The sequence below is a fragment of the Eulemur rufifrons genome, chromosome 29 (assembly GCF_041146395.1).
Source record: "Eulemur rufifrons isolate Redbay chromosome 29, OSU_ERuf_1, whole genome shotgun sequence".
NCBI lineage: Eukaryota > Metazoa > Chordata > Mammalia > Primates > Lemuridae > Eulemur > Eulemur rufifrons.
The window spans coordinates 53,859,574-53,876,176 of record NC_091011.1 but is presented as its reverse complement, the minus strand read 5'-3'; positions in this window follow the sequence as shown (position 1 = coordinate 53,876,176).

Here is a 16,603-nt window from a genome sequence, read left to right as displayed (position 1 = left end):
TGCACCCACGTTTCTGTGCATACATAATACGGAAAAAGCAAAAGGGAAAGCACTGAAGTGTGCATTCAACAAATGAAAAATTTGTAAATGTTCATTTTTAATGGTCTTCACATTTATCATTTTTTTCCTAAAATAGTAAGCAGCCACAGTATAATGATTTAAATTACCAATGTCTTTTACTTTACTAATGGAAAACTCAGGTACCTAGAAATTTAATGACAATTTTATGGGTATACACTATTACAATGAAAAAAGGTTCAAAACATGACAAAGTAAAACAGATGTATATATTATAACTGAAAGTCTTGTAGAATGAGAATCTGGAAAGCCAAGTTCTAATCTTGGCTTTGACACAAATTGCCTAGGTAACCTTGAACAACCTCTTAAACTCTTTGATTGGGTCCCTCTCCTGTACATTACCCTTCCACCTTTAAAATTCTTAATTCTTTGTCTAAATTGCATTTTAAAATGGAGGTGATAAGACAATGTACAAAAACAAACAAGCAAACCCAACATATTGATATCTTACAGAGTCCTTTAAAGGACTTGCTTATATTTTTAGAAACTTAGCAGGAGTGAGTGGTCAATGAATGAGTCTAATCACATGTTCTATGTTTAAGCTTGCCTAAAGGGAAGTAGTTAGAAAATTCATTTACAACTTTTCATACATTTTAATAATTATAGGGCCAGAGAATAATTTTTTTGAGTTATAAAGAATTTTGGAGATTATTTAGCCTGATTTATTCATATGACCTCACAGAAAATTGCTGCTAAGATATATTTAGATAATAAAACTGAATATATTACATAACTCAGGTAATAAGTCAAGAAATTATCATTTCATTCATAAAGATACTTTCTAGAATAATTTCTAAAGTCATTTTAAAAACTTATAAAATCTAACGAATAGGCTTTAATTTTCTTTAAACATTTCACAGTACAAGAGAAGTATATTGAATGATTCTGCCACTCTCTATCCTGACTAATACCATACAACAGAACAGTGCCAATGATTGAATTCTCAAGAAGTTCAGAATTGTCAGTAGATATATTATTTTATAATCATAGCACTAAACAAAACTTAGTGTAATAATGGTTTATATTTTTCTTGTTTACTTCCACAGGTATAAATCCTGATCTTGATCCTTACTTTTCCCTAAGACCTAAACTATCCATTTTAACTGGCTGTAATTCTCTAACATCCTTGACTTTAAGTCAGGAAACAATATCCATTATAGGTAAATATTTGTGCCATATATATACACACATATAAATATTTATTATTTTTTCAATATTAACTCCATTGTTCCACTTTTATTTGATTATTCAATTTGCTTCTTCTCAAAAAGGATCTGAGATTACTTATACAAATATATTTAGTTGAATAAACAAATATATTTCTAAGGGAGTGATGGCAAGAGGAAAACAGAGTAAGATGAGAAGGCTAGAATAAATTTAACTGAATCATCCTGTGATATGCAATACACTATTAAAGTGAATCCCAAAAATGACCTCAGGCTTCCAAAAATCCAAAGTAAATGTGACTATAATAGAACAAGAAGAAAACTATCAGTTGCTCAGGAGCATTACCTGGTATTAAGAACTAAGAGAATTTCTCCTGAGGTTGTCTTAATGGGAATGCTATGTTGGACCCTCAAAATCACTAAGAAATCAGGTGCCAAGTTCCTTACCTCTGTCTATAATTACATTCCTTAATAAAAGCCAACCGAACTCATATCAAAATGTACTCTCCCAAGAGTGGCTTTATGACCATGGGTGGTCATGTTAGTTAGGACATTGATGATTGCAATAAACAGGGATTAAATTAGGGTAATACATCCAAGGACAAAAAGCCCGGCCTCATGGTAATTGGAAAACTGATAGAAGCCAACATGATTTATCTCTTAGGAGAAGCTGCATCTTTGCTTCTTGTTTCTCTTAATACCACTGCTTCACCGTACTGATTCTAAAGGGTTTGTCCATTAGTTTGCTCATGGCCAAATATATCTGTTAGGTCCCAGTTGTATATGACCTTCTGGCTCCCACCCCACCTCTGGATGACAACAGTTCCTGCATCTCTCAGCTTAAATTCTCAAGGAAAAGAATGTAATTGATTCAGCCAGTGTTCACAATACATAGACTGCTGGCTCCTCTAGCTTGGCTGCTTTGTGATGAATTATACATCTGTGGTCATATGTGCAAGCCACATGGCTAATAGTGTGATCCCTATAATTAATGTATATGGGGTCAGAGCAAGCACCACGAAGCATATTTCAATTCCACAGGCAAATTTATCCAGTCTGTCTTTATTAATTAATAAGTTTATAATAACATAAATTTGTTATAACCTGTAATTCTAGTAGACGGAACAAGTTGACTTGCTGTTTATAGATGTTCGATATAACTACATATTGGAGAATATCTGCCAATAATGAAAATTTGAGTTTTTCAATAATCGATTTTGAGCCATCTTTCCTGATAATTGGATTGTTAAAGTCACTCACATTATTGGAGAATAAATCTTCATATCAACATAGAGAAGAATATTTTCATTTCCAAACTATTTTGGGATGGAGAACCATACATCTATCTTATTCATATGGCATTTTTAGGAAATGAATTATGCTTTATTTTTAAAAAGAGCATTATAAACACAAAAGCAATTAAGATAAAATAAGTAAAGTTTGATAAATCATAGAATTCTAAGATTTAAAGAAAAAGCTGAAACATAATTATTTGGAAAGGGTGTGAAAAAATACTTCTATATAGCATGTGTGGAAATAAACTGTTCTTTTAATATGTTGAAAAAACTATTTTAAAGAAACAAGAAAAAATGATCACCTTTTTTCTATAAATAGTATGTCATTAAAAAAGACACAGAAAAATGAATTCACATAAAAAAAATTCAGCCTCATTAAATATTCAAAGAAATGTACATGAAAATATCAACTTAAATGATATGTCAATGATATGTAACTTAAATGATATTGTAAGTTTAAAAACTTACAATAACCAGTAAAAATAAGGTTAAGGTTATTGCTATTAGACTTCTTCCAAAGGCCAATGTAACATATCTGTATTATACAAATTTTCTTCATTGAACATGTATTACTTCATTAACAACAAAGGGGAAGAGTGGGAAATGCCTCTTTCTTTTATGCATCCAAATTTCCTCATGTGTTTGGATACTGTTCTTCCCAGCCCTGACTCTCAAGGTGATAATAACAATAAATTAACATTTATTGAGGAGTTTTATATTGCTTAACTACCTAAGGGCTAAATATTTATTATTTCATCTAATCATTGTGACACCACCTTGGAAATATTACTTTCCCTGATTTCTTCATGGAAAATAGAGGTTTTTCGTGATTTAGTGCAGAGTTGTTATTTGATCAGTGTTAGTGCCAAAATTTGAACAACAGAAATTAACTGGAAAGCTTTGCTATTAGAAATGCACATGACATAGATTGTCTATCATCATTGTGAACTCATACACAGCTTAGTCATCCCCATTTCTAGTCCCAAAGAGTAAGAAGATTGTTTGGCTTGTTAAAAGCTTATTCCTTTCTAACAATGACTCCATAATCTATTACATATAAAACTCCCTACAGAAGCAACTAAAAAAAATGTAGTCTATTAAGTGATTATGATGTGTCAGAAATTGAATGCATTCTTCAAGAGCCTGATATAAATAGTAAGGTAGAATGGAAGATTTTTTCAATATTCAATAATTTGTATTGATATAATCCAAAATAATAATAGCAGCATCAACAGGAAAATTCAGGTTATACCAATTTTAATTTTAATTACCTTTAGTTTGTATTTCATAAACTGTCTCAAATAACTACAGATTTTTCATGTTGTTTTGACACTAATTCATGACATTTTTAGTTTTATATACATTACTTTTAAGAAAATTGAAATGTGTTTACCTAATTTGCCACAGAGTTTCAAAATGTATTGAAAGGATTTTGGTACATACTTAAGGCAAAATAAAGGCAAGCAAAAAGCTTTCCTCCCTCCTTAAGAATTTTTCCTTTTTTTGTTTTAGAGCCAGTACTTTAAGTCATATTAATGATCTTAGCTCCAAAGCACAGTCCATGCACTTGGCATTTTTATCAAGCAATGGCTAACTTCTTTATCCCTTTGCACTGCTTCGAGCTGCCTGTATGAAAGAAACAGAAAATATACAGGAAGAGAAGGACAAAAGGAACTCTAATCTCAGGTAATCTCCAGAAAATACAGTGCAAATAATGGACAGCGCTGACTCAGTTAAAAGGAATGAGCTCATCTTGAGTTCTTCCTACTCTAAAAATAACACAAATTACTTAGGGAGGGAGTGGACAAAGAAACAAGATGAAACTGAAATGCACCAACTCGGAGTTTATCCGGAAATTTTCTAAAGAGGGAACTAATTATTATTGCTAAGCTGCAAGCTAATTATCAGCTGTCAATGAAGATATACTCTGAGGATTTAGTCATTTCCTCTCGTGGCCTTTCTTTTTAACCTGCAAGGGAAATAGTTTTAAAACTCACTGACATCAATATATAATGGAGATCGTTTTTTACACTTTGTCAAAATATATTTAAATTCTACACTTTCATGTGTAAGTTAGGGGAAGGCAGAGCACACATTTTTCAGTGCTCAAATAAAAATAGATACCCAAGGAAAGGGTTTTCATTCTTGAATGCACAATTCTTGTTTCACTGTCACCTGGCAAGTAAGGACTTCCTGAGTCCTAGGACTTTGAGTTAATTTGTCATTATTCTCTGACTTAATTACTTTATTCAATATGTGTTTTAAAGTTTATTCAACCAAAAAAAAAAAAATACTGAATTGCAGACATAGTAGGCATTGTTAATGAAAGTGAAATATAGAAATAGCCACTAGAAATTTTTGTTAACTTCTTAATAATTAAAAAGGAAAAGTTTTCTTATAACATGTTCTGATAATTTTGACAGATTTGACTGATGATCACTAAGGGCTTGTAATAATGTAAAAACTGGTAAAGAAATAAGCAATAAGATTTTTAAAAAGTGTAAATAGGGGATAGCTCAATGATTTGCCAATTGTTCTTTTCAGCAATGAACAGTGGCTAGCCTTTCATGTGTTCTTTGGACTTTTAGTTTCTATCCTTCTCACAAGTCAAAGGTATACAACAGGCATTATGTTGCTCCAAGTTTTTCAATCATAAACCACTTCCTACAAAAGCAAAAGAGTTCCTACAAAAGCAATAGGCAAGACCTTTGAATAGCCTTTTATTTCTTTGGTTAAAGAAAACAAAATAATGTAATTCAGAATTTTAAGGTGCCTTGTGTTCCTATCCTATGTAACTTATTATTGTTCAGTATTGTATATGATATTCTGGAGTATAGGTCTCTGAACTCCTTTATGAACAAGAGGTCACTGTGAGAAAAGTTTACACGGACTCATTATCTATCCATGTATCATGTGTGTGTATGTGTGCATATATTTAAATTACTTAACTGAACAAAAATCATAAAATATAAAGTGCTACTCCTTAAAATCCAATGATTTCAAAATTTATTTTTGATTACCACCTAAATGTATACTTATATTTTATTCCATTTGAGGCCAAAGGAGCAAGCCTTACATGAATAGTGCCCTAAACAGAGCCCGTCTACTGGGGGTACCCTGAACTGGGTGAACAACATGGGTTTGAAGTACATGGGTCCACTTATAACCCAGATTTTTTCCTTTTTTTTCCCATTTATTTATTTATTTTACTTCAGCATATTATGGGGGTACAAATGTTTAGGTTGCGTACATTGCTTTTGCGCCATCCAAGTCAGAGCTTCAAGTGTGTCCATCCCCCAGACAGTGTGCACCGCACGCATTAGGTGTGTATATACCCATCCCCTCTTCCCTCCTCCCACCTGCCTGATGCCCAATGAATGTTACTACTATAAATATATTGGAAAAAATTTTTAGAGATTTGTGACAATTCGAAAAAAACTGTTGGATGAACCAAATAGCCTAGAAATATCAAACAAAATTAAGAAAAAGTTAGGTATGTCATGAATGTATAAAATATATGTAGGTACTAGTCTATTTTATCATTTTCTACCATAAAATGTACACAAATATATCAAAAAAAGTTAAAATTGATCAAAACTTACAAACACAAACCCAGACTTATTGACATTCACAGTCAAGAGACATGTAAACAAGCATAAGGATGCAGTATTAAATCATAACTGCATAAAATTATAGTGCATACTGTATTACCGTATTGCAGTGAGCTCAAGTGTTTTGAGTATCCCCTTAAAACATGGTGTGACGCTAATTACCTCTGCTTGAGTAGTTCCTCTCTCCAGTAAATTTTAAGTAACAGTAAAAAGTGATCTCTCATGGTTCTAGTGTAATTTCTCATGTATTTTTTGTCATGCTTACCGCAATACCATAAAACCTTGAATAACAGCATGGAACCCATAGGAAGTACCACTAGTGATGCTGGAAGTGCTACTAGGAAGCTGGGAAAAGTCATAACAGTAAAATAAAAGTGGAATTGTTTGATATGTACCATAAATTGAGGTTTACAGCTATGGGTGCCCACCATTTCAAGATAAATGAATCCAGCTTATGGACCATTGTAAAAAAAGAAAAAAAATTGTGAGGCCATCACTGCAGCTATGCCAGCAGGCATGAAAACTGTACTTTTTGTGAAATACCTTTTTCTTTCGTATTGAAAATACAGCTTTTATGTGTGCACAGGATTTCTATAAAAAAGGCATTTCTATAAAAAGGCATAACTGTAGTCTCTAATATGATTCAAGAAAAACAAAATCATTATGTGACAACTTAAAGCAAAAGGAAGGTGAAGGATCTAAAGCTGGAGAATTTAATGCCAGCAAAGGATGGTTTGATAATTTTAGAAAGAGGTTTGGCTTTAAACAATGTCAAGATAAGAGAAGCAGCTTCTGCCTACCAAGGGGCAGCAGATGCCATTAGGAAAATCATTGAAGAGAAAAGATATCTGCCTGAACAGATTTTTAATGCAGATGATAGTGCTCTATTCTGGAACAAAATTCCACAAAGGACATTTTTTAGGAAGGAAAAGAAGGGACCACTAGGATTAAGGTAGGAAAGGATAGGCTAACTCTACTGTTTTATGCAAATACAGTTGGGTTTATGATCAGGACTGCCCTTATCTATAAAGCTACTGACCCTTGAACCTTGAAGGGAAAAGATAAACACCGGCTGCCAGTCTTTTGGTTGTACAACAAGGCCTGGACAATGAGAACCCTTTTTCTAGATAGGTTCCATTAATGTTTTGTACCTAAAGTCAGGAGGTATCCTTGTCAGTAATGGACTGCCTTTTCAAGTTCTTTTGATATTGGACAATGTCACTGGCCACCCAGAACCCTGTAAGTTCAACAAAAATGGTGTCAAAGTGGTCAACTTGCCCCTAAACACAGCATCTCTAATTCAGCTGATAAACTGAGGATCATAAGAACTGGTAAGGCTCATTACACACAGTACTCTAGGGAAAGGAATGCCAATGCTATGGAAGAGGTCCCTGATAAAGAGAACATCAAGAGAGTCTGGAAAATTACACCATTGATGATGCCGCCATTGTCATGGAAAAAGCTGTGACAACCATCAAGCTTGAAATAGGCCGGGCGCGGTGGCTCACGCCTGTAATCCTAGCACTCTGGGAAGCCGAGGTGGGCGGATCGTTTGAGCTCAGGAGTTCGAGACCAGCCTGAGCAAGAGCGAGACCCCACCTCTACTAAAAATAGAAAGAAATTACATGGACAGCTAAAAATATATATAGAAAAAATTAGCCGGGCATGGTGGCGCATGCCTGTAGTCCCAGCTACTCGGGAGGCTGAGACAGGAGGATCGCTTGAGCTCAGGAGTTTGAGGTTGCTGTGAGCTAGGCTGACGCCACGGCACTCACTCTAGCCTGGGCAACAGAGTGAGACTCTGTCTCAAAAAAAAAAAAAAAAAAAAAAAAAAAAAGCTTGAAATAATAAATTTCTGCTGGAAAAAACTGTGTTCAGATGTTGTGCATGACTTTACAGGATTTACAACACAGTCAATCAAGGAAACCATGAAAGACATTGTAGATGTGGCAAAAAAAAAAAAAAAAGGTGTGGGGGTGGGGTAAGAGTGTGAAAGTTTTCAAGATCTTGAAGAAATTCAAGAGGTAATAGACATTGCACCACAGGAATTAGAAAAGACAACTTGATGAAGATGAGTGCTTTCAAACCAGTGCCAAATGATGAGGAAGAAGATGTAGAAGAAGCAGTGCCAGAAATCAGGTTGACATTAGACAATCTGGTAGAATTGTTTTGATTATTCAGGATTGATTTTTAACTTGTTTTATGACATGCATGCTTCTGTGATACAGGCACTAAAACTAAAGCAAATGGTGGAAGAAGGATTGATACCATATAGAAACATTTTTAGAGAAATGAAAAAGCAAAAATATTCAGACAGGAATTAATATACCTTTCTGTAAATTTATACAAGCGTGCCTGCCACTCCTGCCGCCCCATCCACCTTCTCCACATCTTCTGATTCTGTCACTCTGAGACAAGGTCAACCCCTCCTCTTCCTCCTCCTCCCCAGCCTACTCAGTGTGAGGATGGTGAGGATGAAGACCTTTATGATGATCCATTTCCACTTAGTGAATAGTAAATATATTTTCTCTTATGATTTTCTTAGTAATATTGTCTTTTCTCTAGTTTATTGTAAGAATACAGTATATAATACTTATAACATGCAAAATACTTGTTAATCGACTGTTTCGTTAGGCTTCTGGTCAACAGTAGGCTATTAGTAGTTAAGTTTTTGGAAATTCAAAAGTTATGCTTGGATTTTTGTCAGCACCCTGGACCCCTGTATTGTTGAAGGGTCAGCTGCATATGGCATATTCACTGTGCTAGGTACTGTATCTGGGGTTTCAGAGGAATATTAAGGATCAATATAATTCTTTTAAAACACCACAAATCAGATTTTACTATCGTTCATTTTATTTCTAAAAATTAATTTTAGAGGTAAGGCTTTTTTTTAACTTATGTACTTGATAAAATCAGGCACATTCACTCCTTTTTTTTTTTTTATGTTAAAGAAAATACATGCTTTGATTCAAAACCCAGAACAAGATAAGAGTTTATAATGATAAACTACCTTCCATCTAGGCTCTCCTGCTGTTTAGTTCTCACTCCTTTGCACTCAATTGATTAATCCTATCTAATTTCCTGGGCATTCTTTTAGAGTTTCTTATGCATATACAACAAATAAGATGTATAGATAGTAACTTCCCAACTTTTTTATGCCCAAAAGGAATAATAATATAAACCCTCTTTGATACCTTGCTTTTCTTCATTTAAAATATCTTGAGAATCTTCCTGTATTAAAACTGAGAGTGGTTATAGTTGCAAAATATTTTATTTTATGGATCGCCTATAGTAGGCATTTGAATTCTTTCAAATTTTTGCTATGAAAACAGCACTACAATATACATACATAAATATGTGTCAATTCTATATATGTGCAGATATATTTGTAAAATAAATGTTTAAGAGTGGAATTACTAGATTAAAAGATACATGAATTTGTAATCTTTATAAATATTGCCAACTTTGCCTTCATAGGTATTACACCATTTTAAAATCCCACTACTATATGGGAGACTAACTGTTTCCTTATAGCCTTGACAATCATGTGTAATTAAAGTTTAGAATTTTTGTTAATCTATTGGGGAAATAAAATTTGAATGTATCTTATTATAGGTGAAGTTAAGCATCTTTTCATATATCTTAGGGTACTTTACTTTTTATGATTTTTCTCATTACATCCATTGCTTATATTTTCACTGGATTCAAGGTGCTTTGTCCACATCTGAATTTTTTGGTACTAAAATTTTTTTAATTTAAAAGGATTTATTGGGCCAGGCATGGTGGCTCACGCCTGTAATCCTAGCACTCTGGGAGGCCAAGGAGGGTGGATCGTTTGAGCTCAGGAGTTCAAGACCAGCCTGAGCAAGAGCGAGACCCCGTCTCTACTAGAAATAGAAAGAAATTATATGGACAACTAAAAATATATACAGAAAAATTAGCTGGGCATGGTGGCGCATGCCTGTAGTCCCAGCTACTCCGGAGACTGAGGCAGGAGGATCGATTGAGCCCAGGTGTTTGAGGTTGCTGTGAGCGAGGCTGATGCCATGGCACACTCTAGCCCGGGCAACAGAGTGAGACGCTGTCTCAGAAAAAAAAAAAAAAGGATTTATTGTAGTTCAAATACATAAACTAAACATTCAAACATCTGGAAATTAAACTTTAGGAACAAAAGTTTAACATTGAAATAGGAGAATGGTATTCAGGGAACACCCAGGAAGGTAATTTGTTGTCTAATCCAAAATACTGATAACAATCACTTTATGATGAATAAAATGTTTCACCAGCTACTCTTTTCTGGCCAACATCTTAATGACTGTGGTTCCATATCTGAAAAGAAATTGCTAAATAAATCTTCTCTTAGGCTAAGCAAGACTTAGCCAAACAACAAAACTTCAGAGGAGATAATCAAAGCATATAAGTGGACAAAATAAACCATTCTTTAGAGATGAAGGTAAAAGCATGTCCATCCATTACAATAATCTTAGCCTCTGGAAGATAATTCAATTTCCAGTGTTTTACCTGCTTTAAAAAACAAAATAAAAAAAAAATTAGATTTTCTTAGAGTCTGTGACATTTGCATCTTGCAAAGTTAAACCACATACTGCTCTTTAAAACTTTTGCATGTACATCTCTGTCAGGAAAAACATCACTAAAAGTCACCAACTTCCACACCTCATAAAAAGATAATTGTTATAGTTTCAAGGTTTTAGATTCAGTAGAGATAGCCTATATTAAAACATATCAATCATGTCACACAATGAAAAGTCTTTCCAAAGTGTTCTCTGTTCAGAAATGCTTCTCCTGTTAGATCATTGTGTAATGGGTTGACTAATGTATATCTATATAAAAACCTGAAAATTGGCTCATGCAAGCATTTTTAATTAGTAGACTACCCTTATGGGAAAGTACTTGGAATTATTTTGTCTGTGGGGTCTGAGGCTCTGGAATGTAGGGGTGGACCCTGGCAATTGGGTCATCAACATATGCCACCATCAGTTTATGCCTCTCTTCTGGCATATGGTCCAGTCCTGGATACCATTTATCATTCTGCAAATTTTATCTTCATCTTTCAGGTGCTGGTCAGATTCTTGGATATGCTACTTAGCTCTGTTCTCTTGATGGACAGACAACTTCAGTTTGTGGGACTGCCAATCCCAGCATCTTCCACAAGTTTCACTGAATGAATTATGTCATAAATTTGGTCTCTTTCAAAAGTGTCCTGAACTCAGCTTTGGTTGTGATGTGTTTATCTCTTATGTACTCTTCAAATTCTCTTTGTTTTTTGTTTTTTCTATTACTGGAAGAGAACTAAATGCATTGAAGGTCTTCCTTAATGGTTTTTTTTTTTTTTTTTACTTCTTTCCACATGAATGTTAAAATAATGAGTTTCATCCAGAAGTTGCCTAAAGTCTTACCTCTTCTTTTAGGTAAGTGCATCAATGTGTTCATTAAGCTTCTATTTCTCTTCTCTTTCCAACAAGGATTTCTCTTCTGTTTCCACATTGCCAATAGTGATCTTTCTGGAGAGTCCTCTGACTATGAAACCATGACACATCTGAAGAACATACCTCAACAACCCTGATAATACAAAAGGACTTTCCAAGAAAGTTTCAGGGTATCTCTTGGGATCAGTGTACCCCTAGCCCTCCATCTTATCATTTTTTTCAAACAGGTTTATTGAGATATAATTCATATACCATACATTGAATATGTTCAATTCAATGGATCTGAGTATATTCACAGTTGTGCAACCACCACCACAATCTAACTGTAGGATATTTATTTTCATCACCCTCAAAAGAAATCCCATACCCATTAGCAGTTACTCTTCATTCCACCTATAGCTGTAGGCAACCACTAGTTTTTCTGCTTATTCTGGATCATATAAATGGGTGAGAGCACTGAATCCTAACCACTAGACCACTAGGGAGCTGAATCATATAAATGGAATCATACAATTTGTGATGTTCTATGACTGGCTCCTTTTAGTTAATAGTGTTTTCAAGATTCACCCGTATGTAGCACACATCAGTCCTTCATTTCTTTTTATTGACAAATGATGGTTATAGACCTAGAAGTAGAATTGCTAAAACATATGGCAACTCTGTGTTTAACCATTTGAGGAAAGAGTCTGTTTTCCAAAGTGGCTGCATCATTTTATGTTCTCACCAGCAATGTATAAAGGGTTCCAATTTCTTCACCAACATTTGTTATTACTTCTCTTTTTAATTATAGCCATTGTAGTGGATGTGAAGTGATATCTCATTGTGGTTTTGATTTTCATCTCCCTGATAATTAACTGTGTTGTGCATCATTTCCTGTGCTTTAACTGGCCGTTTATTACAGTGGTTTTTGCTTCTCCATAAACTACTGTCATATCAAGAAACATATTCAAAACTCAGGATATGTTTTTCAGTGCTCAGGCAATTGTTTGGATGTGCTTTCCTTTGCTTTCTATGATACAGCATGCTCCATGCTCTGATATTTTGCCCAAATAATGTCCATACAAACAGTAAGACTTGGATTTGTGCTGCCCATTGTTAAGCCCAAACTCAACAAAACACAAAGAGACTTTAAAAGACCTTCATAATAATGCTCTAGTTAAGATTTTGCTAAAGCAAGAGTTTTTTCTAACTCTTTGAGCTGCATATTGCCTTGAGTAATCATCCGCTGGGTGTATCCTCTTCAGTGGCACTTTTGCTTCTTTTGAATTCTTCCCTTGCCCAGTCCTTCAGGTATTTGTGATAAAAATCCTTTGGAACTTGCCAAATTGCTTGCAAAATCCTTCTGTAGAGAAGGAGAACTTGTTGGCTTCTCATGAACTGCTTTAGTGTTAGTGTCACGGGGGTAAACAGGAAGCGGCCATGTCCACCACATGCCCCTACACATCTGAATTTAGGGAATTTTCAAACAGTTAAATTTTATGTTATGAAGGTCATGGCTAAAAGATGAAGGAAGTTTAAATATAGTCCTCAAATGTAGAAATTTGTGATTCACATGTGTTGGAAAAATGTTTTAAATTTGTTCTATTTCTTTGCTTTAGTAAATAGTCGATTCTCTTTCATTTTTTCTTATTCAATCTTCTCTTTCATAGAGTTAGCTCTTGATTATCCAGGGTAAATAACAAGTTTGACAATTAATAGTTTATAAAAAAAAAAAGCTATATTTGCAATGACACACACAGACATCAGATGTGATGAGTCAGAAGTCGGCAAAGGGCATTCTCAGTCTTCCAGAGGCTGAATTTGGACATCAACAAATCCTTAGTCACAACTGTTCAGCTGGGGAGTTATGTGGAAATGAGAAATGTGTAGCCTTTCCCCCAGTGGAGCAAGACTCTTTCATATGGAGGGAAAAATGACTCACTCTAAATTGACCTTTAAACCCTCTGCTTAACTTGACTCTATGTTAATTTCTAGACACTTGTTTGTGAGAATTCCAGAATTATGAGTGACAAATATTTTATAATAAGCTGTTGTAAATTGTTAGTCAAAGCGTAAGTTAAAGAAGCCAAAAATATATGTTAAATACTATAATATTTTTCTCTAGTATTAACCATTTAAAACTTAGAGGAGGGGAGAGGAAGGAAACGGATTTCTAGAGGTCCTACAAAATGCTCTCAGTATTACGATAGTGAGCATGCTATAGGATTGATCATCATCTAAATATCTTCCTTTCAATAACTTTCATATCACTATGAAATTGTTTGCGGTAACAAAGCTTTAGTTGTATTTATTTATTTACATAATGTTATACATGTGTATATAAAGGATTCATTTTATAGCAATATTGTAAAGTCAGTTTTTCTGAATTATGCCACTTCACAAAGGATTAGCTCTCATATAATATTTAAAAGTTCATAATAAAACACCACTGTTTTATAAATTTATGTCATATTCTTCCTTAGAATTAGGTTTAAAATAAATGGATGACATCTGGTTACTTTATTATTCATTCACATTAAAATATACATTTAACAATTTCTATTTCCCTTGCTCAATCCACCTCCCCTACCAAAAAAAAAGTGCTGATTTGTAAACAAAGTTGGCTAATGTATACATAATTATAATTGACTATTATTTAAACCATAAACATACTGCAGTTTTATCTTGACTCATAAATGTTCTGTTATAGAGCTAATGTATTCTCTGCAATCTGCATTTTTAATTGAATTTAAGTCATAAGAAGTTGAATAGGTCTATTATCCTACTTCTTCATTTTGTATTTGATCATTTTAGTGATAGGAGCAATGTAACTTTTTAATACATGGTTAATTTTTTATGTTTTTGTTGAAATTCTTTACCTTTCTCTAACAACCACTTTATTGCCATTCGGATTATAACACCTTTTCTCTAAAAAATAATTCATCACATAACAACAAGGAAGCAAATTAACTAAAATTTAAATCACACTTTTGTTTTTCATCATATGCTGGATTGAATATTTGATAATTGAAGTTTTTCAAACTAACATGACTCTCAAATTTTTATCTCCTATCATGACCCTGAAACCATACTTGTTTAGCCATGTGCCTACATGCTATTTTCTCTTAGTCTAATGGGCTTCTCAAATTTAGCAAATGAAGAATAAGCTCTTGATTTCCAGCCACAAAGCAATTCTCTCCCAGTTTTCCACTCAGTAAATGGTTCTTTGGCTCTTGGCAAAAATCTAGAGTTTGTCATCATTCTTCTTCCTTGAATGCCACACTAGCTCTTCTCAGCATCACCTCTACAACCTTTCATCTGAACCACTGACAGTGACTCCTGTTTTCCTGCTTCTCCTCTCCATGCCTTCCCATAGCTATCGCCAGTTTACCTTATAGTAGCCAGAGTGATCCTTTCTTTAAAAATATAAAATGGGTCATGATCTTTCTTCTTCTGCTTAAAACCTTCCAATTGTTTCCCAATGCTCTGAGATTAAAACCTTGCTCAAGGTCTGTCATGATCTGTCGGCTGCCTACCTCACCCTCATGTTGCGCCACCCTCTGCTTTGCTCACAGAGCTCCAGGACTCGGGCTTTAGAGCTTGGTCCTGGCTCTTCCTCCTGCCCGCCCTGCACCTCCCTCTGACCTCCACACAGTTGGCTCCTCCGCCCACTTGGATCTTTCCTGTGCGAAGCCTTTTCAGTCTTAAGAAATATAAAAGTTACAACTAGGCATTCTAAGTTGTGCCATTCTCTTTTCATATTCTATGTTGCATGAATGCTACTAGGTTTGTTTTTTGTTTGTAACTTTGGTCTGTTGGTTTTTCTTATATATATTCTCTCTCTTCTGGCAGGAAACAAGTTCTGTGAGAATATTAAACATTTCCATCTTGGTCACTGTGATAGCCCCAGGGCCTAGGCTGGTGCCTGTGGTTTATTTAGTAGGTACTGGAAAAGATGTGTTAAATGGATGAACTTAGTTCTGAGTCTCAACTTCTCCCTTGTTAAATGGGGACAATAATAACTAATCAGTAGGGTTGCTGTAAAAATCAAATGATTCATAGTACCTAATGGGCAGCCAGTACATATGGGTTTCTTTCTCTTTTTTTTTTTTTTTTTGATGTTGATAAACTATTGGTCAAGGGCAGTGAATGAAAATTTCCCCTGTAGAAATAGGCCTTTCCTAATTATATTCTGCCAAATGGACATAGTTACTCTCAGGATTCATGATATAGTCTTAATTAAAGTCAAATAGAAAATTTTGCAGGGCATGATTTTTATGATCAGTGTAAATAGCTAGTGTGTATTTTAAATTAAAATCTCGATTTCCTACACACAGTAGTTTGGGTTAATTTCCCATTTCTTCTTTTAATCCACGTTCATCTCAGCTTACAAGAGAAAATTTCTCTTTATATCCCCAGAAATTTGCTTCATTTCTTTATTATCCAACTATTTATAAGCTCAATCTAAAATAAATTACACAAAGATATCTTCACTCTACCCTTAAAATTTAAATTCTAAGTACCAGAGTAGGAGGCAAAATATTCTTTAGACATTTATTTATTGTTACTATTAAACTTGGATTTTTATGAGTTTTCCAGTATAGTCATGTGTCACTTAACAATGGGATAAGTTCTGAGAAATGCATCATTAGGCAATTTCGTCATTGAGAGAACATCATAGTTACACAAACCTAGATGGCAGAGCCTACTACACATCTAGGCTATACGTAAAAGCCTATTGCTCTTAGGTTACAAACCTGTACAGTATACAGCATGTTACTGCACTGACTACGGTAGGCAATTGAAACATAATGGTAAGTTTTTGGATATCCAAGCACAACTAATAATAGAAAGGGCACAGTAAAAATACTGTATGATAATCTTGTATGATAATCTTAAAAAAAAATGGCTTCCAGATATACCAGGAGTTTGCAATCTGTCATACAAAACATTTGCACCTTTAAAAATCTGTAGTTTTCAAACTGACATATTACCATAAAGCAGTGACTATTGTATACTTTGGATAC